Source organism: Falco biarmicus, chromosome 5 (genome assembly GCF_023638135.1).
Source record: "Falco biarmicus isolate bFalBia1 chromosome 5, bFalBia1.pri, whole genome shotgun sequence".
Lineage (NCBI taxonomy): Eukaryota > Metazoa > Chordata > Aves > Falconiformes > Falconidae > Falco > Falco biarmicus.
In genome coordinates, this window is record NC_079292.1 from 15,650,730 (window position 1) to 15,674,725 (window position 23,996).

A 23,996-nucleotide genomic window follows, 5' to 3' on the forward strand; every position below is an offset into this window, starting at 1 on the left:
GATGTGAATAATGAACAGTGCTGAGAGAGTAAATTGGTGCCATTCAGTATATGCCAGGTCAGCCTTTGAGTCACATTCTTGGATGAAAGATTCTTTGGAGATTACTGGAGTGAAGACTCCTGGCAGTTTGTGCTCTCTGACAACTTCATGCTTGAATCCATAACGCACCTTTAAGAAAGTTCAAAACCTTGAAGAGAAGCAGCATTTTGGAGAAGTCCAGAGGATATTGCCTTTTCTCCAAGGAGAGAGAAGAGTGTGTAGACCATGGCTGTGGCAGCAGGGTGCCTTAGTGACTGGTCATATCTATCACATTGCATGATGGACATGAAAGTACTTTGCTTGCTGGTTTATAGCTCAGTCATTCTGTTCTTTGCAGTGCATTGTAAGTAGATAATAAGTCTACATGATCATATACTGATATTGACCTGTGCTTCATGCTTCCAGAGCCAAGACAAGGCCATAATGGGATTACATTATCATGGACTGGGCCCCAGCTAGTGTCTACTGTGCAGGGTGTATCAGCAGAGCTTGAGTGCAGTGCTGCGGTAAACATGGTTGTATGGCTTTTGCTTGTCTTGCAGGACAAAACAAGCTTGTTTCTGTCTACATGCTATGGGCAGGCATGCTTTATGATACAGCACTTCCCACCCCCCCCACCCCCCCCCGCCCGAGAAAGCAGGACTTCGTTATTTTTGAGGTTTTTTATAGAATGGCTGTCATTCATAATGCAGGCTTCTCAGTATTTAAGAAATTATCTCAGGTTTTTACATCTCTCTACTAAATCTAAACATCTGTCTAAGGAAAGAGCCAGGAAGAGGAGAATGCTGCGAGATAGAGTTGTTCACTCATGCACAAAGGATTGAGCTGATCCTTTGAGCTGGAAGGTTTTATCCATTACCTTGCCTGCTTTTACTAAGCAACTTTCTGCCTGTCCCTGTATGTTACTACTGTTCAGTCATCCCAACAGCTTACATACATTGTATTGCAGAGTTCCTGAGGAAAAAAAGGAAAGGAAAAAAAAGTCTTCAGATTTTCACTTCAGGGTCTCTCGGGGGTTTTTGTGCACTATCATAAAGTTTGTGGTTCTAATCTGTATTCATGCTTGTTTTATTTTTGGCTTTTTAGAAGACTTGAAGAACCTTGGGCAAATACACTAAGAAACTGAATGCATGACAATGGGAAAACATAAGGAGAAATAGGAGAAAAAATGTTTTAGCTCTTGAAATTATGGTGAGCTGTGTGTATAGCACTTTCAATAGAGTCTTTGTACATTCTGAGCTTGGTGTAAGTTTTCTTCAGCTACACTCATAACTCAGGACACGCTGGGTGTGAACATTACCAAGACTTGTAGGTATTTAAACTTTGAAAGAGGTAATGTAGCTTTACATATTTTGGGGTTTTGTGTTCACCAGAAAAAGCTATTCTTGACTGCATTACAGAAGGAAGGAGTGGTACAAGTTTTATTTTGCAGCATTTATTATTGTTTCCAGCCTTCTACCAACACTGTCAGATAACTGTCATTATTCTGACTGTTTTCCAAGTTCTTTGGCAAATCAAAGCTATTGTAAACCTTTATCACTTCCTGGAAGTTAAGAGTGAATCCTGAATGTGAGTTTTTGTGGGGTTTGGTTTTTCTTGGGTTTGTTTTTTTTTTAAATTTTTTGTTATTAAGTATATATTTGGAAAAGTTGTGAAGAGATGCACAACGTGTTCAAATGATGCAACGTGTGTAGAAGTGGTAGCTTCTAAAAACCAGGAAGGTATGGTCTATATCTCAGAGAGCTTACAATGCACTTCAAACAAAACCATAAGCAGTGTATGTTACAAAGACAAAAATCAGTCTATGAATGTTGAGAAATTTAATGCAGGCAGCTATTTTAAAGGAGGAATTTGAAGGAGATGGAGAATAATTAGTTGACGTGGAGGAAGGAGGCATCAAAGCTAATAGTATAGCACACAGGAAAGCAGTGTACAGAACAGATTTCTAGTGAAAGCAGTTTATTTGTAAAAATAAACTCTCCCTGTTTTGTTAATACTGTCTTACTGTCTTGGAGATGGAAAGCGAAACTAATTGTAATTGTCAAACTGCAAAAATAACATAAATATTGAAAGATAAATCTTAATCTTCCCTAACCATGCCCTCTGTCCTCCAAGTACTTAAAACACTCCCTTTCTTATTAGGTTTCAACCTCATCTATTCTTTTGAATGGTGCCCTAGTTTTGATACTGGGCAAAAAGTGAAGAGAAACTAACACATTATGTATGGAACATTGGTCATTCTTCCATACTCCTCCTCCTTCCTCTGTATTAGTACTTTTATGCCTATTTGTTTGTATATTACAGAATTGGAGAGTAAATGACATGTGAAATTCTAAGCAGCTTTGACTCTTGTTATGAACTTTCAGCCTTAGAGTGAGTCCTGTTGTGTCCGAATTCCTCTGAAGATTGAATTTTTCTGGTGCACCATGTGCAAGCATAGAGTGCTATGAAAACAATACATAGAACAAGTGCTTTTAAAAGCTTGTTTGTTTTAACGCTGAATTTGTGAGACTTTCCCTGTATTTAAAATCATCTATTAAAACTGTTTTGAGTAGTAATCGGGACAGTGTGTTTATATACAGGCAAAGGGTATAAAATGTGATTCATGCCTACAGCCCACCTATCGGTGTGAGGAGAGAGGCAGAGAGAGCAAGTGGATGGGAAGAAATAATGAGAATAAACAAGCTGACTACTGATAATGTTTATAGATCACCTTTCATTAGAAAAAGACCCAAAGTGTTCTACCAGATATGTGCAAAAATTAATCCATTTATCACTGAAAGGGGGCAGGAGTGTCTCTGAACATAGGTATGGCTGCTGCTTAAAGCTTTATCCTACCTGCACTGGAATTAAATGAAAGAAGGCTGAAAGCCTACTGTGTACTGATAGGGTGTAATCCAGTCCTCACTGAAATATATTATTGCATGATTATTTGGAAAGGAAAGGAACAATACCCTATTTCTAGATTACACAGAGAATACAGGTACATAGAATGAATTTATTTGCAAACAACAGCAAAAGTAAAATGACAAAAGCATGTTACTTTTCCCTGTGAGAGGTCATGGCATGCTTTATTGACTAGCAATCGTTTCCTGGTTTCCAAAATACGATGCTCCCATATTTTGCTCATTAAAATTAAGCAGTGATCAAAGAGTGCCATTTTTTCAAAATACATCGTTGTGGTTAATCTTTCTATCAAAGAAAGGTTATCCAAACCAAGCTTACAAAAATAGGCCAGTTTTTATGGCAAAAAATCACAGTCCTTCACTATATTTTAGCAAGTCACCACAAATACTAGTATGGTGGGTTTCTATCATTTTAAAATTACTTAGAAGTAGAATTTGATGTTACTGCTCCAAAAGCTAGATTGCTTGCTCCTTTCCTGTGCAAACATCACTAGCAGCATCTTTCCTGCACCTGCCCTGCCAATGGGGACCATGTATACTTTATGAGATATGATCTTGTCTCTATTTTGATTTTTTTTGGGGGAGGCAGTTTGCTTTTTGTTTCTGTTTGTGGAAATGTCATCCTAGATACTTCGTGATTTTACTTGGGTTCTTTTTTCATCCAGCATAGGAAGGGAAACTAGCTGGTGATACAGTAATAATTGAAGATTATAACTGGCAATTAATTTTCACTACATGAGTAGATTTATAACATTAGCAAATCCTCCATGACTAGCCTGCAGCTCTGCCTTTTGTCTGGTAGAACACTGCCTCTAGCCTGAAGCAATCTTTCGTTGTGCCCACTGGATTTTGCTGAAAGTAAAATCTACTGTGGCCACCCAGCACCTTAAGAGGTGAATAATACACAAGTGAGCATCAGAATGCCATGTGCAGAATAGGTTGGAAGTGGTGAATTTATTCAATGAAATAGTTTGAAGAGGTAGCTTTAAATTGGGTAACCATTACATGATTACAATGTAATCTTTTTCTCTGCGGTTTTTCTCTTGTTAAATGTAGACACTGAATTCATAGGATCTTATGCAGTTGAGGTTAAAAAAATAAATGTTTTTCTTTATAACAAGTGGAAGTACATTTGTTCATGATCTGTTCTGAATTTGTTGTATTAGGAAGAACTATCTAGAATATAAGTAGGGATGGAAGAATTACCTTAGAGAGTTGATTAAGTATTACTCTCTGTGCAAAGCAGTCTTGAAGAAGGCTGAATATGCATGACCTGGAGAGTAGGAAGGAAGTGAATACTACTACTTTTTATACAGCTTTACTGAAATGCTGTATCACAGTTATGATGAGCACATCAGGTGTCAGGAAAAGTGGAAGGAGTTCTAAAAAATCTACCTTAATTTGAGGTCTGGATAATCAGCTTTAGAATGGAAGATTTAAGAAGCTCAGTCTATTTAGTTTATCAACAGACGGTAGAGGCTACCTGATAAGTCTATAAGTACTTAGACAGGGTGAAGGTATCTGACAGTTAGATGGTTCTTTGTCAGCTAGATTAAGGGGATTCTCATGGCTGAAAGCTGAAGCTAGATCAGTTCAGAGTAGAAATAAGGTGCAGTTTTCTAATGATACAATTAAATAGGAACAGCTTATCAAGGGATGTAGAGGCTCTCTGTCGCACAAAACACTCGCATAAGGCTCTATGCTTTCCCAGGAAGCACCTGGTTCTCTAGCCAGCCAGAAGGCTTGGGTTTGAAGCTAGAATAATATGGAATTCTATGTCCTGTTGTAACATAGAGATTCAGTACAGATCATAGGGAAGATTTTTGTTCTTAATTCCTGTCTTCCCTAAGATTTCACAATTTTTTTAAATGCTGCTTTTGTTAAAACTTTTTTTGTCCTGGTTTTACAAAAGAAATAGCGGGAATCTTTTGAAGCACTTGCATAATTTAGTTTGCCTCTTTGTAAAATCATCACCAGTCTGAAAGTGTCACCTTTTCTCTTGGTTATGCCCACAGTAAGGCCTATCAATGCTGATTTAAGGTACCATTCAACTTACATGAGAGATGTTGTGTATGTGGGGTTAAAGGAAACACATAAGCTACTTTCAGTGTAGACATACTTCCAGAGGTTTCCACAGCATTGGTGGTCTTGTAACTCTTGTAAGTACTATATACAAAATAAGTGGAAAGCAAAAGAAGTCAGCATAAATTGACATTCTAAAAAAGAAAACGTGCAATATTGGATTTGATTTCATGAAATCATTGTGTTTTGGGCCTACAGACTGAACAAAACCTAAAGAATTTCAGGACTGCAGAACAGGTGTGGGGTTTTTGTTGTTTTTTTGTTTGGTTTGGTTTGTGGTTTGTTTTTTGATGAGTTCCCCCACCCACCCACCCCCCAGTCAGGAAAGGCTAAAACTGTGAACTGGAAGATGAGATTTGCTTCAAATGTGTGTCAGTGTGTGTTCTGTTCTAGAACCATGTGAATTCTCTGTGTGTGAGCTTGGGCTGTTTTGGTCAGGAATGTGCAGGGTCACACATGTGCTGCCTTGTGGTACCATGAGGGGATTCTAAAGGTCCAGTGAATCTAAATCTTCTTAGTTCCTTGTTGTTGCCTGTGACAAGGTGGCACAGCTTGATAAGTGTCTGATCCATCAGTTCTTAGCTGAGTAGTTACAAAATATTTGGAAGTCTACACTTGGAGTTGCCTTTAGTGTGTTACTTGTGTAGTGCGCTGGACTGAATGTTTGGACTGAGTGTCCCTGTCATGGCCCTCTCACTGTGTAGATCCCTTTATCCACAATTTCACAAATGTTACATTGGGCCAGGATCTGCCTATTAGGCCAGTATTCTTTGCAGAATACTAACAACCATGCTATCAATCAAGCAGATGATTGGTCTACTTAACCTTTCCAGCATCATTTAATCCATACCTGCATTCAGGTAAATTGTATTTGAGACTATGGCAAATGCAACAACAAATGATTATATTTGCTTTGATCTAGGGCACTGAAAAGGGTAATTTCTAATCTGAAAGCAGGAGTTTTAAGGAGACTGATACCCTGCAGTGGAGACAGATTCATTAAAAACTGAAGGAAGTGGTCAGATAAAGTTACTCTACCTGCACAGTGTGACTGGTCAAGGCAGTGGATTGATGGGCTGTGTGTTAGGCAGAGCTATCTCACTATTATTATCAGATAAAGGTCTTTTAAAAACTCCATTGTACTGTAGAAAGCTTAAGGTTTCACCTTCCTTTGAGGTAGTGTTCCTCATGGCTATTATTCAAGCTGGAAGCTAATAGCACCACACTTCTTATTTCACTTACCTTCTACAAGAACAAAGTACATGTTGAAAAAAATCATGCTCTAGATTGTCATGCCACAGTCTCAAAGTCTAAATGGATCAGAACCATCATCTTCCAAAAGTTGTGCTTGCTTCAGGAGAAATGAGCTGCAGAGCTTCAGAACCTGTATGATGTTCTGAACCTTCAGAACATATAGCATATGATGGCACAAAACCGTTCTGAGTATTTCCCTGGCTTTTTCTGTCAGTATCCTGCCTACCAAAAGGCAGGGCATCTTAAACCACGTGTTTCCATCTGATGTCTGTTGATCATGAGGAAGCCCTTCTTCTCTTTCCCACTCCCATTACTAAAATGTCAAGGTGTGCTTCTGCAGGAGACAAATGACAGCAATCACTTGCAGCGGAAAAGTTCCTGTCCTGAACAGCAGCAATGTGACGAAGCCCATTAGCTCTTGCTGAGCAGTATGTACTTGATATGGCACATAAGTCAGATGCCAGCTCCAGGAGACGAGTACTTCATCTCTGTGCATCCGGTTGAACTGGAACTCTACTTTCTTACTGCCAGTCACCTGCTGAGAGTGAGCCACACTGACCTGTCAGGAGGAAATAATGTTACCTGTGCTGTAGTGACTCTTCAGGATGCCATGGGCAGGGTATTTTCCACAGTGTGGACTTGGAAGTGTGGAACTGAAATACTTTGTACTGATGCGGGAGCTTAGGGATGCAGAGAGCTAGTGCACAATCCTGACAGTTGTATCAGGCCATCTTTTAAATTGTGTGCTGGATAAACTAGCAACAAAGTGTAGCACAAATACACGTTTGCAGTCTGGAAAAGATATAAAGCACACCAAAAGGTTAGCATGAACAAGATGAAGGATGCCACTGCAGTATGGCCATATTTATATGCTGAAAATCTACAGGCAGATACCCTAAAAATATATGTATGTATATACATATATTCATATATTTAGAAAATTCTCTGTAATCACATTTGCTTTTGGGTTTTGAGATTTTTCTTAAGTATCTGGTGATTCAAAATGACCCTCTTGCAAGGCATAAGTTATGTTCCTTCATCTGATCTTACAAATTTTATACAGTGTGCTGGAGTTCTTTTGTCTAAATGAAAGCTGGTTTTAATCTGGATATGTGGGATAATGTTTGTCTTATTTGGCTATTCATGTTTTAATAATTTGAAAATTTACAGGAAATAAGTAGTTAGTCTCTTGAGTTTCTTATTTTGTTTCAGCTGTCTCTTTTATAGCAACTGGTTTTATCTATAAAAAGTATATATTACATACTCGTAAGTGTTCTTAAGTGGAACTAGTGTTTGGGAGTTGGTCAATGTGGCTGTATTGTATAGCCAGTATTTTGAGATGATCCTTGTCCATTGTCAGTATTTTAGGTGGACTGTTTCTTTTGCTAGGAATGGCTTCGTGGGAATTCTCTCAGTGATAATTGCAGCAAAAGCAACATTTACAAAAGAGCAAAAGTCTGAACCTTGGGTTTGTATAGATAAAAAACTTCCATGTGGATACTGCTTTGAAAGAAGTCTAGTGCTTAAACAGTGTTCACTGCCAGTGTTGAATCTGTTGTCTCTTGCAGGTGTTGGGAACAGTTTGCTTTTGTCTGCATTAGCATCCAGACTGTTTCTGCCCAGATCAGGCAAGCTGTAGTTGACATCTGCTGTCAGTTGAAGATTGCTGACAGGCCTTGGTGTGTAGAGGTCTTCCCCTGTGGCCTGGGGACTGAGAGTCTGGCTGGGCATGTGTTACTTTCATTTGGTGTTACTGACGCGTTTCTCTCTGCTGATCACCTCCTTTAGGAGTGTAACAGTAAATGGAGGCAAAGGGGGTTTCAGAAGAAAGTGAGTTCTCTGATGTCCTAGAATACCTGTAGTCTGGAGATTTTTGTTGTATAAAGGCAAATAAGGTAAACATGATGCTTCTACATTTAAAAAGTGTAGCCTTCTTTTAAGGATATTGTGGGTTTTATTTTGGTTTGACTTAACGATTTACCCTTTCAGAACCAAAGAACACAGTTTTAATGCTTTAGTAACACACTTTTCTAAAGCACTTGGCAGGCTGCTTAATAAATTAAGCCTCTCAAGCTTTCTGTGAAGTGTCACAGATGGAGAAACAGAAACATGGAGAGGCCAAGTGACTTGCTCCAAACGTATACAATAAATCTCCGGTTGTGTTGCTAGAGTAGTTTGCTGAAATGCGTCTTCATTTGGAGATTGTATGGGGCTGAAGTAAAAAAAATAAAATAAATTGCTGCGTGTAATGGCAGCACATGGCGAGTTTTCAACCATATTCCCCAAAAGATCTGTATCTTATTATTTACATTGTATCTAGTTGCATCCGTACAGAGGCTCCATCCCTTTTTGCCTCACTTTGGGTAACAATTGATACTTTTCTGAAAAGCAGGGGGATGGAGGACCATGTACATATGTAGGAACATGGAAACTGAGAGGAGCCACAGCTTTACGCTGCTACTGGCAAGTTTTAATTCTTCTTTTGTTTGAGGAGAGGAAAAACTGCTTTTCTGTATCTCTTCAGAAAGTGCCAATCTTACTGGGCTATCTTGGGTAAAAAAATTGTCATCAGTATAGTTGAACTTTCCTGTCGTTGTTGTTTTCTTGTGTTTGATATTTTGCTATACTTGCAGTCAAACAAAGTCAGGTGCTTAGCAAAAACTACATTCTGTCCAGACAGCACTGCAAACCTTGCCTTGGAATTTATTATTTATACAGGAATATCTGTGGACTGCGTTCTACTATCCAGTGTATTGAAACCTCAGATAGCTTTGAATTGTGGGGGAGTTTTTGCTCAGAATTTGTGCTTAGATCCTAGGAGACTACAGAGTAGCAATTGGATGCTACAGTATATGTTCCATGGCTTGAATGAGGCTTTCCGTCACTTGAGCAGGTATCAGTTCGTTATTTTCTCTTTATGAGAGCATACTGACTCAAGAGTGCTGCTATGGAGTTGGTTCATTCAGAGAGATATTTTGCAGCAAGGAACTTGCTGTTGTATGTGATACCTTCTTTTACTTGGTTTTGAGTTGCTCCTGACATTTTCTGCCATAGGTTTGTTTTTAATTAGAGGGGTTTGGGCAGGTGAAAGGGCACAGGGGGCTAGAGGTGAGAGGAAATTACCCTGGAGAAGGATAGGGAAGAGGAGCTGGGGGGATTTCACACAGTGGTAGAGTTCTGGGAGCATATCTTCTTAAGTTTCAGGTGATGTGTCCTTGCTAATAGTGTGCCCTCTTGCCTAATTTGCTTTATGTGTAAGTGCTTCAGATATGCCTAATGGGAATACTATGGGAGTTTGCAGATTACCAGAATCTGTTTGAAGGAATCAAGAAGAGTGGTAAATGATTAAGTTTTTGTTTGGTTGAAGTGTTCCTAGTTTTGATGGTGTGTCGGTTACTGATGGCTTACAGTTCCTTTAGTATGTGTGTTCAGTGCCCTGCACAGCAAAATAGAGGACAAAGTTTTCATTAACAGCAGGATAGCTCCCATTATGAATAATCTTGCTTACCTTATGTGTCCAAGATCTTTCCTAAAAGTTCAGAATATTGACTGTTTTGAAAATGAGAACACTTCTTTTTCATTTGTGTTCGGAGATTGTAAAATCTAGTCATCTTCTGAATGTAATTGAAAGCCACACAGTCAAATCAATGCATTTCATTTTTAAGGGGATCCTTTTATCCTTGTATGCAGATGTCATGATGATAATATAGTAATCTGGTCATTAAAATATGTTTAGGCCTTGGCAAAGCTCTGCAACATTAATAAAGTGAAATGCAATCCCAGTGTGTGAAATACAGTTGATGATAGAACTGGAAAAAATAGTCCTGTATTATTTACATAAATTTTAATGTATTTTTTTGCAAAGAAGAAATATTCACATGGGAGGAATGCTTTAATTTGTTTTTGCATAGCATATCTGTTTGGTGGAATTGTAGCAGAGAGGATCTTATTTGTATTTTCATCAGTGGTTTTGCAACATGTTTGACATTTTGTGATCCTCTGTTTCCACACAGGAATAAAAGTCCTTGTCAGGTTATTGATACATGCAGTTGTAAAGCACTTGTGAATTATCTTGGAATGTAAACAGTGATTGTGAACTGGCCATGAATATGTTATTCTAATAAGAATTGGGCCATGTTGTGATAATTAACTGGGCATGAATGATTACTAGCAATTTTTATTGTATTATAATTTGTTTTTCATGATTGCTCCCTTTTTTTTTTTTCCCCACCCCCACCCTCTTTCTTTGGTTTGTTTTTTTTTCCTCCTTTCTTTCACAAGGGGGAAGGTTGTCACCTCTTAATTTCTGGTAGCCACCCTCTTGATACTGAACCAAAATAACTATGATAGACAAATAGCCAGCTTCTAAGCTGTAAGTGGGTAGATAGTTGCAACATTCTCCTTGCTGTAAAATATAACTCTAGATGAAACTAAATCTTCTCACTTCATGTACGTGCTGTTATAGACTAAGATTTTGAATTTAGGTTTGGATCTTAGTTATGCCCATGTTTTCCATTGAAATTGTTAGTGCATTGTTGTATTTAATCGCTGATGACTTTGATAATGTTAGCTGTAAAATTCAGCTAGTGCATTAAATGGAAACTGCTTCCACTTAAGCGTTAAAGAAATAGAATTGTAATTAGCAAGTTCTGATTTGTGTTCATGAAGAGTTTAGTATGCTACAGTTAGAAAGAAAAAAATTATCTCTTTTTTGTTATTCACTAACCTAAAACTATGTCGAGAAAATGTAATATTACAAAATTTTTAATGGCTAAAGAGATGTTGCAAGTGTCCTTCAAGTATCGCAAATACAGGTGATGAGTGAAAAATTTATAAAGGAGTGTTTCAGACATTAAAGAAACTCATCAAATCAGTAAAGAAATTTATATGTAAGGTATCCAGACTGCCTTAACTCCTACTGTATACTCATGTAGCAACTATGCATCCTAGTAACTTAGAGTATGTGCTTCCCCATAGATAGTGTTGGGGTTTTTTTCAGCTCTTGTAGGCTTTTTATATTGCAGAAGCGTGTTATAACCAAAACAGAGTTCAGTTTTACAAACTACAAAGATTCCGGACTCTGATGCTTGCAATTGAGATACAGGGTTTAAAGTCTTTGGACTCTGTTTAAGTATCAAATGGTATACTGCACTTGAACTTGGAGACTTGAAAGAGCAAATGTACTCTGAGGTATGAAACAGATTTAGGAATCCTCTGCCCAATACTTTGGAGATGCTTCATATTTTAATATTGTGGAAGAAAACGTATTCTGGGCTTAAGAGTTCTACTTAGGCAGAGGCTTTCTATCACAAATCCTGTTTAAAAGGACTGTTTAGTCTTTCTGCTCTGATAACTACAGAATATCCTTTCTGTTGGAAAGTTGTTGGAAAACATACCTATGATGATCTCAGAAACAGAATGGTATCTAATTGCTGAGTAGTTGAATAGATCATTTACAGAACCTTCATTAACAGGGAGTTTACCTTAGCAAGTGGTGTCTTATGCCAGTCAGATACAGCACGTCTATCAAACAGGAGATTGAGAAGGAAGGTGCACATCACTAACTTAGAGGTTTTGTGAGTGATGGATGCTCCACATATGTACCTTACAGATGTATATGGTCATTCCTTGTACTGTGCTGAGTGGGGTGTTAGTGCATACTGCATTTTTTTCTATACTCAGATATTTAGCCTCCTTAACAAAGAATTTCACGGCCTCTTTTGGTTAGAATAGGGATTCTGTCTGACACTATATTCATTTACCCTTCATTAAATCCGTGTACCACGTTAATCTCTCACCCAACTGCTGCCAAGAGCCCTGAGGCAGGTACCTTCCACAGGTCTGGTGCTGCAACAGCATACACAGTGCAGTCCTGCGCTGAACTATGTTGCATCCCTCAAGATATGTATGTATGTACCTCTTTCACAATAAAGTAGCTTCAGCTCACACAAGCAGCTCCAGAGGTTGCTTCTGATCCTCGATACATTTCCACTTGGAGGACATGCAAACAATTCTCAGTGGACAGATATTTGCTCACATGGCTGCTATACTGTATTTAGGCTATTTTCTGTTAGGTTTTTTGGGGTTTGGATTGTGGGTTGGGTTTGGGTGGTTGGTTTTTTTTTTTTCAGAAGCTGAATTTTGTTGAACTCAGTCTTCTGGAAAAGTGGCTTTTTCCAGATGAGATGTTGTGATAGGAATTAGCTGTCACTCATGCCATTGTAATTACACTTAAACTTGCAGATGAGGTGTTAACATATATTAAGATACAAGTTATAATGGATATACTTCTTTTCGTGTATGATGCTTTTCATCAGTAAATTTGAAAGTATTTAATTAGGAGTTACAATGTACATAATTGCTCCTGATGTACAAGGAAAGACAGTAAGAATTCAAGAAATCTGGGTAAAAGTTTTCCCAGTAGGCAATGAAGGAATGCGGGGTTTGGCGACTCCTCTGTCCACTGACAGGTCTGTTGGATTGTGAGGTAATTAGTAAAAGCCCTCCAAGGACCCATACTGTTACAGTAAATGGGGGTAAAATTTGTTCCTTGTAATAGTGTGGAGGATATTTTTGTTTAATGGGTTTGGTGAAAAGGTCTCTTAAGTGGTCTCTGTCCATGAATCTTGATGACGTTTTATTGCTTTATGATGCTGGAGTGTACCTTAAATGCATGAGACAAGGCAGTGCATTTTTGCTTCTCTATTTCCTTTTTCTTCTCTCTATTCAAGGCGCTATCACCGCTGAAGACAAGTGTGTGCCAGGGAATTGACAGTGTCTCTGAAAACTTGTGTCTTGGACTCTATCTAGGAAACCTCTTATTCCACTGATCCTACAATTAGGTAAATCATGGAGTACTAGTAGCCACAGCAGACTTGAAGAAAAGCTGAAAAAAAGTGGATTCTAAACACATGAAGAATCAGTCTTTAAACAGAACTGTTTTGTTGTTTGGTATTTTTAACAATTACAGAGCTAGCACAACACTGTAATGCTGGCTGAAATAAATTAGTAAATGCTTTGCTACACCCAAATCCTCAGAATAGTATAATGCTGGAAGGGAGATGCCTTCTAAGCAAAGTTGACTGGCATCGGGCTGCAGCATAAGAAGTGTTAAGTGGTCTGCTCATGTCGGTGAGCTGTTAGGTGGATGAGATTATCTGGGATGCTGGGTGCTGGTGAAAGCATGGATTCTGGGATGAGGTCATGTCAGCAAATGTTGCTGCTGACCTTTTGCATGTTTGTGTGAAGAACCTGAGACAGTCAATGAGCAGACCCATTTTCGGCAGCTTGCTTTAATCTCGGTGCAGTTTTCTTTGTGTGTTTTCCTAGGATGTTCTTAGCTCCCCAGTAAAAATGGCTGAGCCATTTGAATCCTAATCTCAGTCAGGTGTCAACAGTAATGAAGCTGCAGGTACCCACTGCAAGGGAACTGGGCTCAAGCGCCTGCATTGAGAAGCCAACTTCCTACCTTCATGGTCAGATGGCTTCAGTCAGCGTAGCACATCTCAAGATCTGAATCAGCCCGCTGATTTTTGATTACATTCAATGGTCTTGCTTTAAAAAGAAAGACTTTCCAAGCCTCAGAAATGCTACCTTGTGGTATTCGAGTTACCTTCTGAATTACTAGCCAAGTGCTGATAAGTTATTGCTGCAGTGAAAAAATGGAAAGTGAGGTCACGTTCTGAAGAAGAGTGAGCTGGAAAGATCCTTGCAGTAGTCATATACTTAAGACTATAATTAGGAAAAAACAGTTGTCTCTCTGTATTTTGAGTAGTTCATTCCCCAAAAGCCACAGTTTTCTCCTGTCCAGGAAACAAACAAACCAGCTCCAAAGAAAACTAAAGCTTTTCCAAGTCTCTGTTTAAGAATGTGAAAATTAAATCGTTTCATAATTTTTTCGTTTGTTAAACAGCAAGAATTACATAGGTGCAGGTCAGAATATGACTTGTGCAGTATTCAGTATGGCAGAAATTGAAACAGAACAATAACATGATTGAACTAATAAACTGCTGCTTTCTTTCATTGAAAGAGCCCCATTAATAGCTTTTATTGTATTAGTGAGTATGTCTTTGAGTGATGATATTAAACTGGTGATTTGTATTATGAATAGGTACTGTGCAGCATAACAACTGCAGATTTTTATATTTTTTTTGACAGATAAAAATAATGTGTCTTCCGTTGCTTTTTAATTTCTTTTGCTTTTTCAGTACTACTATATGGGCAGGTTTCTTTAGACTTGCTCTGTAAATTTTTTGAAAGATGTCAGAACTGAAATATCCTGATATTTCAGTGGTGAAATACTTACAGTTTCTTTTGCTTATTCCTTAGTTGGTAAAAACTCCTCAAGTTTCTTAAGGCCTTTTTTGCCTGATGTAGCAACAACAACAAAAAAATTCTCATTTTTCTTTCATCTAGTGGCAGTGAATCTCATGAGTATGTCTTGGTAGCGGAGTTTGTGCCTTCATAGGGTGATTGCTTTAACCGCAGAGCTTTATTTTGAGGCTTTAAATTGTGATTGATCCTGCACCTGTGACAAACTGTAACTTAATTAGTAGCACCCCTGGAAGAAGGAGGGAGCAGAAAGGAAGGGAATACCTCTGAATGCAGCATGTACATGTGCTTAAGGATGTTCATATTGAGGATTTGATGGACACTTCAGTGGCATACAGACTTGCACTGACCTAAGCTGTTTGTGACTGTGTTCTTCTTTAGGGTTGTGTCTCTTGGAAGCAAGAACACTCCCTGAGGTGTGCAGCAAGCTCTTGGCATGGGCTCAGTTAGTCGAGCAAAACTGTGCTTTTATCTCTTGCAATACGGAAGAGACTACTGTACCAGTGCAAAGTGCTGCATTGCCAGACTAGTTTTTCTATACTTAACATGTTTAACCAGGAGGAGCATATTCCTATACTGGAAAATGTGGTGTACATGTAACTGTACTGTATAAATCTCAGTGTAAGAGCTGATGATGTATGTATGCTTTTTCAGACAGTAGAAGTATTTGACTGATTGTACTTGCAAGGATAATTATTCCCTTGAGAGGAGAATTCTTAAAACAAGAGAGCTATTTTCTGGAGTTGTATGTTAGTGGAACTAAAGACTTCAATCTGCAGGAAATATTAACGTCTGTTTTACTGTTTTGCCAAAGTGGCCTTAGGATGAAGTTTTGGTATGTTTGGATTTTGGTTAAAAAGTTTCTCATTCATATTTCCATATCCTGTTACCCATTAATGAACTTTTTCTCATATTTTTCTTTGGCATAAAGTCCCCTAACTGAAAAAAAAGTGCAGTTGAGCATTTTAAGTGGTACCTCAATCTGCAGGCCAACAAGGAAGAGAATAAAATCAATTTCATTTGGAATTGTGTGAAGGAAAAAGATGATTGTACTGAAAGTCTATCTGTCTGTCATAGAAGTTACTTTCAAGTTACGTGAGAGGCAATATTCCTGGAGAGGTGCTGTTATAAGTGTAGGAGGCAATACAGAAGAAGCACAGAGAATTGGCATAAGAATTATTTGTGTCCTTTTAGACAATGTTTTCATTTAATACCCAGCAGTTGATTAAGAACAAGCCGATACTTTCCATCTTGAGTGAGAAGAGAGTTGTTAAATTAAAAAAAATAATAATCTTATGTTCTTGCCCTTGACTTTTATTGAGGGGAGAAGTGAAGTGACAAAATAGAAACACCTTTGGCAATGGACGTGGGGATTGCAAAAAGCTAGGCAATTATTGGGGGGGAAGGAAAAAAAAAAATAGAAATTGATATACATGGCTGCATAGAAAGTGCCCTCTTCAATTCGTTCAGTCAGGTTTTGAATGTTGAAGATTGTTTTGCTTGTAAAATGCATGTGTTGTAAATGTCATGGCTAATTAGTTTCAGAGGGTGCTTCTGATTGCTTTGAGATGCAAAGTATTTAGATATTTAGTTATGTTTGACTTTTTTTTTAGCTATGCTTTTGAAGAACTGACAGACCCAGAAACTGAAGTTGACTATAGAGCAGGTAAACAGCAAATTCCCTCATAGTATCTTATGATGTGATTTGCTGAAGATGAGTTCCCTTTCTGTTATAGTGTACCAGTGATGTCGTGGATCTGTCTGTGATTATTTCTGTTGGCAACCTTATTCTGAACAAACTTAGGTATACAGTGGTCACCAAATATTTAACGGACAGTACTACTAGTGATTTGCTTTGAAGTAGCAACTTAGTAGTGAAAGATGATATACACCAAACATGCTCTATTACTGGATATAGCATCTTTTTCTTAGGTCTACTGAAGCAACAGGGGTTTTCCTTACTTGGCATTAAGAAATAGTGACTTGACTGTAAAACTGTACAGAACACTTTGGGAGGTGAGGAACTGGATTTGAGTTTTCTATGGACTTTCTGGTGGCTGAGTTGTGGAGTATAAAGAAATACTGACTTTCCTCAGCAGCAATGGATACTATGACAGCAGTAAAGGCACCCATAACAGCACTTGATGAAATGGGAACAACATGTAGGTCCACTCTTCCTGTACGTTGACAAGCAATGAGATACTTAGCATTTTCAAAATTACATAGGTGAGATTAGGGATTTTGTTTTTGTCAATATTTTTTGCTCATTTACTCAATATTTTCTCTCATAGAAAAATTAGAAGAGTATATTCATTAGCCATTGTCTGAGAAATATTTTCCTGATGATGCTATCTTTATTAAACTTTTATTATAAAAACAATAATAATCTTGTTATTAAAGAGCTGAGCTAAAAAGCTGTGAAAATTTTCATTTTTATAGGACTTCTAGTAACACATGTTCTTATTCAAAAAAGCGGGATTTCTATAAAAAATGCGTAGCAAAAGTTTTGTTTGAAAATGTCAACAAAGACGAATATATGCTGCAATTATATATGCCCCTTGGATATGAAAACACTGCTTTAAACATTATTAAGACTTCTTTAATAAATCTTTGTGATAGCATCCCAATTGTCACACACCACTTCTAAAACATACTGAAAGTTATCTTATTCATTGCTTGTTCTATAGTCATAGTGAGGTCCCAGCCAAAATGAAGGGCCCCATTGTGGCCACAGTGTATGGACAAATAGTAAGAGAATACTGAAAGGCTGCAATCTAAACAGGCAGGGCAAACAAAGAGCATATTATCCTGATTTTAGAGATGGGATACTGAGGCACAGAAAAATCTAATCGGGGTCATGCAAGAATGTTGTTCAGGAGCCAGGAATTAAGCCAGCTCTCTGCTTTAGTCCAGTTGTACTGCCTTAAACCAGAGTTGCTCTTCTGCAGAAGATAATACAGCTTTGCAGGCTAGCAGCATGTGAGTGCCAGTTGTGTCTTGCTGAGTGTTTATGAAGAAAACACCAGTTGGAGGATTAAATTCTGTTTCATGGCAGTCTGCACAGAAGAAATAGGAGTGAAGGGTTGTTTCGGTCATGGGTTTTTTCTCCTGAGGACTGCTTTACTACATAGATAACATTTTGTTGTTAGTGTGCATTAATAAGGAAATGAAAGAAGAAAAAGTGCAATCCTTGTAGTATGTCATTACTGGTATTCCAAATGATGGGATTACTAAAATAAAGTATTACAAATTAGTTGTATTTAAAAGATTTCTGGGGGATTGTTCCACATTTCAGTATTCAACATTTCCTTAATGTAAGATCATTGAAGATGTGGCTTTAGCAAATGGGGGAAAAAAACTTTAGTACTCACTCTGACCCACTGTAAACATAGTCTGTAGCACAGTTGTACTGTTGTGCAGTTTACAGATGGGTTATTAATTTATTTTATCAAGTATTTATTTTCATTTGCACAATGGGAAGCTTCAGGTCTTTGCCCTAAGTCCATGTAGAAGCCCTGCTGGTTTGAAATCAAATAATAGCATAGCTACATCATTAGTAAATACTTATTGATTATAGTGAACACTTAGGATTATTGTGCTATGATATAGAAGACAAATTGACAGTATTTTATGCTGTCTTCTCACCTCTTCAGCCAGCCACAATCAGAAGTGATATTTATGGTGAACCAAGAACTAAATTTCTCTGGTTACTCTGGCTGATCCTCAGCTATTTTAATAGCCTCACAGGATTTTTGTTCTCTGAGGTAGTCAGCTAGCAATTGTCAACTAAATTTGAACATTAGAAGATATTTGCAAGATTTGCTTTGCAGTAGAGAAAGACCTGCGTTTTTTCCAGTATGAAATTTCTTGCATTTTTCTTTCTTTTAAAAAGTCTTAATTGGTTTCCCATAAGGAGGAAATGTCTTACGCACATGGAACAGGTTCTTGGAGTAGATGCTGCTGCTGGTCCCACTGCAGTAGCACTTGCCACTGGTATGCGAGACTTAAGTATTTTTAACTGTGTCCAGTTCTTCTTTTAGCTTGGAAAGCTGAAGTCTTCTGTTTACAAAGTCAGGAGGTTGCGATAACAGTTGCAGCTTTCCCCTAGTTTCCTGTCACAACAGCAAGGTTGTACTTTGTGAATTTCTTGTGTTCCTAAGCTGAAGTTAAACATGCCCATTCTCAACCTTTTATCTTTTGTTTCAACTGCTGTGTTCTGATGATCACTATACTCTGGCCTAAGCTTTGCTGCTTATGTAAGTAGCACCAAATGGGATCAAACCAAGTGCTGACCAAGAAGCTCAGAAAGAAAAGAGATCAGCCTTTTAACAAAAGGAACAGGGAAGCTTTGTAACAACCTGGATCTAAAGAGAAGCGTCAGACTGCTAGGCAGGGTGTTAGCAGTGTTCTTCCAACTAAATCTGCCTTCCGGGAGCAAGACTAAGGCAGATCCAGCTCTGCTGGTACCAGTCTGTAACCTGCATTAATACAGACTCTGTAATAAACCACAATGCCTTGTATATAGACAACTTCCTGAAAGAATAGTTGTTCTCTGTTACCATAAAATAGGTGTGTTTTCCCATCTGTCAAGCAGAACTGTCTCCTTCAAATTCTGCACGTTTTGCTTTGAAGGAACTGAAATGCCTTTTTTTTCCATTCCCTCAACTACCATTTGCCTTGTTGTCTGAATTGGTGCCAATCTTGGCGGTCTTGGCAATCACCTATGTTAGGATAGATAGACTTTGTAGAGCTGTGGAGGTATGAAGAAGAAGGTCTTAATCACAGATAAAAGGGAAGAAGTCTCATTCCTCGTTAGCATTCTTAGCCAGACTCTTGGTAGGAGTATTTGAATGGCCCATCTTTCCAGCAAGAGATTCCCTCATTTTCACTGATACTGTGTTTTCACCTTTGGCTCTAGACAGACTAATATAATTGGATTTTCAGGGCTCTAATGACTTGCAGAAGTCCAGTATGCTTTTCTGAAACCTGTTAACATCTCAGGCTCCAAAAAGGATTGATCACTCCACGAATGAAGGACAGCAATACCAAGTTACTGCCCTGTGACAATTATCAGCTGCTGAAATGCCAAAGGTGAAAGCTGAGAAGGAGTCCTGGTTGAGTACTTTTGTAGCTTAGTAATATGCTGTCCTGAAGATTTCCAGACATAAGCGAGATGAAATTTGTAGCTGGAGGTGATATCTTTAATTAGAACAACTGTAGTGGGCAGGGAAAATAGACACATTTTGGGGCATCCATCTCCTTAAAGCCCAAAAGCCAGATCTAACTGTTTACCTGTTGGTCTAAGTGAAGATACTGTCTATATTTACATGACTCTTCTAGCTTGCTTTTAAACACATGAAAGCCTATTTCTTCCTTGTATTTTGCTCACCTTGATTTTTGAGGAAAAATTCAAAAAGAACCCATATATTTCAACCAGCATTTCATATATCTCCAGGTCTTCACTTTACTCAGTATTGTTATGTTGTTGCCTTGCCTCTTTAGTTTATTTGGCTAGGCATCAGAAAGCTTTGACCATCTTATGCCAGAAAATCAAAAGCTGAAACACTATTTCTCTGAGTTATTGTAATTAACTTGTAGACCTGTTATCTCTTCCTGTGTCGAGGTGTGCTCTCCCAGCAGAGAGGCTGACAGAGTCCACCTGCTGTAGAAGTCTCTGGGAAAGTATGTATGTGGTGCAACCCTCTAACTATTGCTACAGGTCAAACATCAAATTCAGGAGAGCCATACATCAATCTGAGCTGAAATTTAGTCCCATCATCCATGAAGGATACTACTTGTGCTGACAAGTCTCATTTGCAGTGAGACTTCTCTTGATATATGTTCAAGGAAGAAAGAATTGTTCTGTTGCTATATAGTAGTTCATGGAGACACTCTACTCAAGGTGCATGATGCTTACTTTGAATTATGAGGGAAATGAAGATGATTTCCAGCCATTCCTTCCCTTATGCCTGCCTATGGGAAATTGAGAAATTTGAACTCTTATCCAGAGACTGATAATCCTCCTGCACATTCCCTATCCTTTGTATGCACAGCTGTGTGCAGCCATGCTCACTGTACAGGGTTTTGGATAGTGATGTATGTGAGCATCTAAGGGAAATCCACTGTTTCTGAAGGGTGAGAAAGTCTCCTGATCAGGACTTCTTTGCCATGCTTTCCATACTCAGGAGTCAGGATAGTTATTCTCTATGTTCTACAAACAGGGTGTCACCTCTGCTTCTGGATATGGAGTGTGTAGTCTGGATCCTTATAAATAATGTATCTTTTAATGTTTCCTTGCCCTCAGTAGTTTAATTTTTGCTGTCATTTAATAATACTGTTGCTGTCCTGAAGATTTCCAGACATAAGCGAGATGAAATTTGTAGCTGGAGGTGATATCTTTAATTAGAACAACTGTAGTGGGCAGGGAAAATAGACACATTTTGGGGCATCCATCTCCTTAAAGCCCAAAAGCCAGATCTAACTGTTTACCTGTTGGTCTAAGTGAAGATACTGTCTATATTTACATGACTCTTCTAGCTTGCTTTTAAACACATGAAAGCCTATTTCTTCCTTGTATTTTGCTCACCTTGATTTTTGAGGCATGTTATTTAACTGAGGTGTGGAAGAAGGTTTGGGGTTCATTTTTCTTTTGTTTCTGACTTTGGACCTTAATATGCTTAACTGGTATCTATTTTACTGCATAACGGGATTTTTTTCCAGGTAGTGACTTTATACAATTTTACAATAGTAGACTTTGTAAGCAGTTGCTTTAGCTCCTGGAAGATGATGTTATATGTAAAATGGGAGGCAACTCAAAATCCAGGTTCATGAGAAGGATGCTCCTTGAGATGATTTCCCTGAAGTGTAATCTAATAATGAAAGAGAAACGTAAGAATAGTTACAATTTTGTAGGCAATAGTTTCATGTTACCAGAGTTGTTACAATTGCCTCGTGTTCATGTTATGATTACACTTACCTAGTTAAAACTGAATATTATGTAATCCAGTTATGTCCATTTCAATTACAAGCATGTGTTTTATTGCCTGTCACCCTGCTAAAACTGTATTTTGCCTTGCCTTTCAGCCTTGTTCCACTTCCCAAATTCTTCCTTGCAGACTTGCAGGAGAAGGGCTGGTGCAGACCATGGCCAAGGCAGTGAACGGTCTGTCTCTGCTCTTGCTGTCCCTTTCCAGGACCATCCCCTGTCATTCCAGCCCTTAGCTGCAGCAGCCAAATGCTAATGTTCACTAACTTCGTTAATATATTTTAGCAGCTTTAATGTCTGTATTTGCCTTGTAGTTTAAACTCTGATGATAAAAAACTAAAAAGAAGGTGTTAACCAGAATTCTCATAACCATCCAAACAGATCTCAGTGTTATATGACGCTCTCTTAATGTGCACTCTTTTCTTAGCAGTATTACCTACATCCTTTACATCAGAAATGAGGCGGCTCTTTGACTGAAGGACAGGCAGGTAAAGCCAGTGTGTTCAGGAACTGAAAAGGTAAAAGTTAATCTGTCTGGTTACACTGCACAAAATAACTGAGAAGTTAAGTGATGAAGTGAGAACCTGGGTTTGAAGATTAGTTCAGTAATCTGAAGTGTTAGAAACAAAGAATTATGTAAAAGGAGATTTTATGCTTCTGAGTGTTGTTATACAGTACAGATCAATGAACTTGTTTACTGCTATCTTTAATTGAGGGACAGGTAGCCTTATTCTTACAAAGTTTCTTTTGGAGCCACGTGTATTCCCTTAATATTGCATACATAATCTGTGTGACAGATTTCAGTGGGAGCTAGAGAGGCACCACTGCTCCACAGTGGTTTTAACTGATCTTGATCCTGTTGGTCCTGCTCTCCAGTTCTGGGCTCTCCATTTCCTTCCCCTCACTTAACGCTAGCCTTCATCAGGTTCTGCAGTAGGGCAACTCATGAAATTAAACTGTAAGAAAACCTTTACCTGTTTTTTGTCCTTCCTGTTGTTACTTTGCTCCTGGTTCAGAGCAAACTATTGTCTCTAATTTGACTCCTTGTATAATCAGTTAATTGACAGTACAAGCACAAGGGAGGGGCAAAAATACGAAGTTTGGCGTCAAAAAGGACCATACCAGTGCCTAACTGATCAGTTTAAATTCTTGTGATGCTGCACAAAATTGCAAACCAGCATTTGTTTTCAGTGTCATACAGGGTTAAAGAAAGAAGATTGTTACAGGAGAAATTAAATGCCTTTGCAAACACAGAAGAGTAGCTGAGCATTTACTAGGTTTTTTGGTGTTGGAAGCTCTATTTGAGTTGTGTACAGAGATTGAAATAAAGACTCCATACCATAATCAGATGAGCTGTCTTCTGCGTGCTCCAAGGAGTAAGGGGCTGTATGCCTCCATATAAACAAGTTGTAAGAACTAGGTTTTTCAAGGAGAAAAACCTTACGTTAGCTACTGTCTTATCCTCTAGATGTCTTAGATGTAAAAAGCTGAGATTTCTTGGTGTCATGAGGCATACTTTCTAGACCTGTGAGTTGTGGGTTTTCTCCTCCAGTATTCTTATGATGCATTAGTCTGCTAGCCCGGGCAGTTCTGGTCCTGTGTTGCCAAATTATTTTAGACTGGAATGGCAGATAGCCTACATAAATTAATAAAAGTCTTCCAAATTGTAGAAGAAAAGCTTTGTCATGTTTTCCCATGTTTATTTCTTTTTTCTTTTTATTTAATATATAGTGTCTTGTGCAAAAACTAGTGTCAATGACGTGTAGTTTACTTTATAATCCCTTCCACACATGTTGTTACAAAAGGTATGCGAATACTCTTAATCTGCAATATTCATTTAGATCAGTAATTCCCAATCATGAACTTTTCTGGTTTTCTCTTCTGTTACGGGTCTTTGGGAATGGAAGGCATCACTTCCATCTTCAGTAGTTTCAAAGCACCTAGATAAAACAGTGTAGTACAAAAGCTTTCCAAGTCATTGGGAGTAGTATTTCCTGTATGAACGGTAATTAATGAAAAATTCCCAACATTCTTTAGGATTGCCAGCATCCTTATGCTTGCTGTAACCTAGGAGGCAGCATACCATTCAGAGTTACTGGTCTGATTTAAAAGGTGTCATGACCTTGACTCTTTACCGCCCTGACTCTTGTTAAATGTATTTACTGTTTTTTCCCTGCATTTTTTTTTCTTTGTCACTATTGTGTTTCATTTATTATTGTTGTTGTTGAAAAGTCCAGTATTTCTGTTCTCATTAATTACTTGATTTTTTTAGCATGCAGAATCTTTAGTTCCTTGTATTAACATCCAAAGGATATCTATCAGTCAGGACTTATGACAGTTGTGTTTGGCCCTATGTTAGTTCTGTCCTGAATATTTTAATTTTACTTTTTTCCTCAATT

The 23,996-nt window shown here is 38.2% G+C and overlaps 1 protein-coding gene across 4 annotated transcripts in view; it reads left to right on the forward strand.

Moving 5' to 3' along the window:
- The window catches only part of ATXN7L1 (ataxin 7 like 1), a 114,548-nt gene that overhangs the window by 10,871 nt on the left and 79,681 nt on the right, over window positions 1-23,996 (forward strand). Inside the window, exon 2 of one of the 4 annotated variants that reach the window (XM_056339681.1) lies at window positions 16,226-16,278. The exons of the other annotated variants lie outside the window; for them this stretch is intronic. The gene's annotated coding sequence lies outside the window, so the exon portion shown is untranslated. The remainder of the gene's footprint in view (window positions 1-16,225; window positions 16,279-23,996) is intronic. 4 annotated transcript variants of the gene reach the window in all.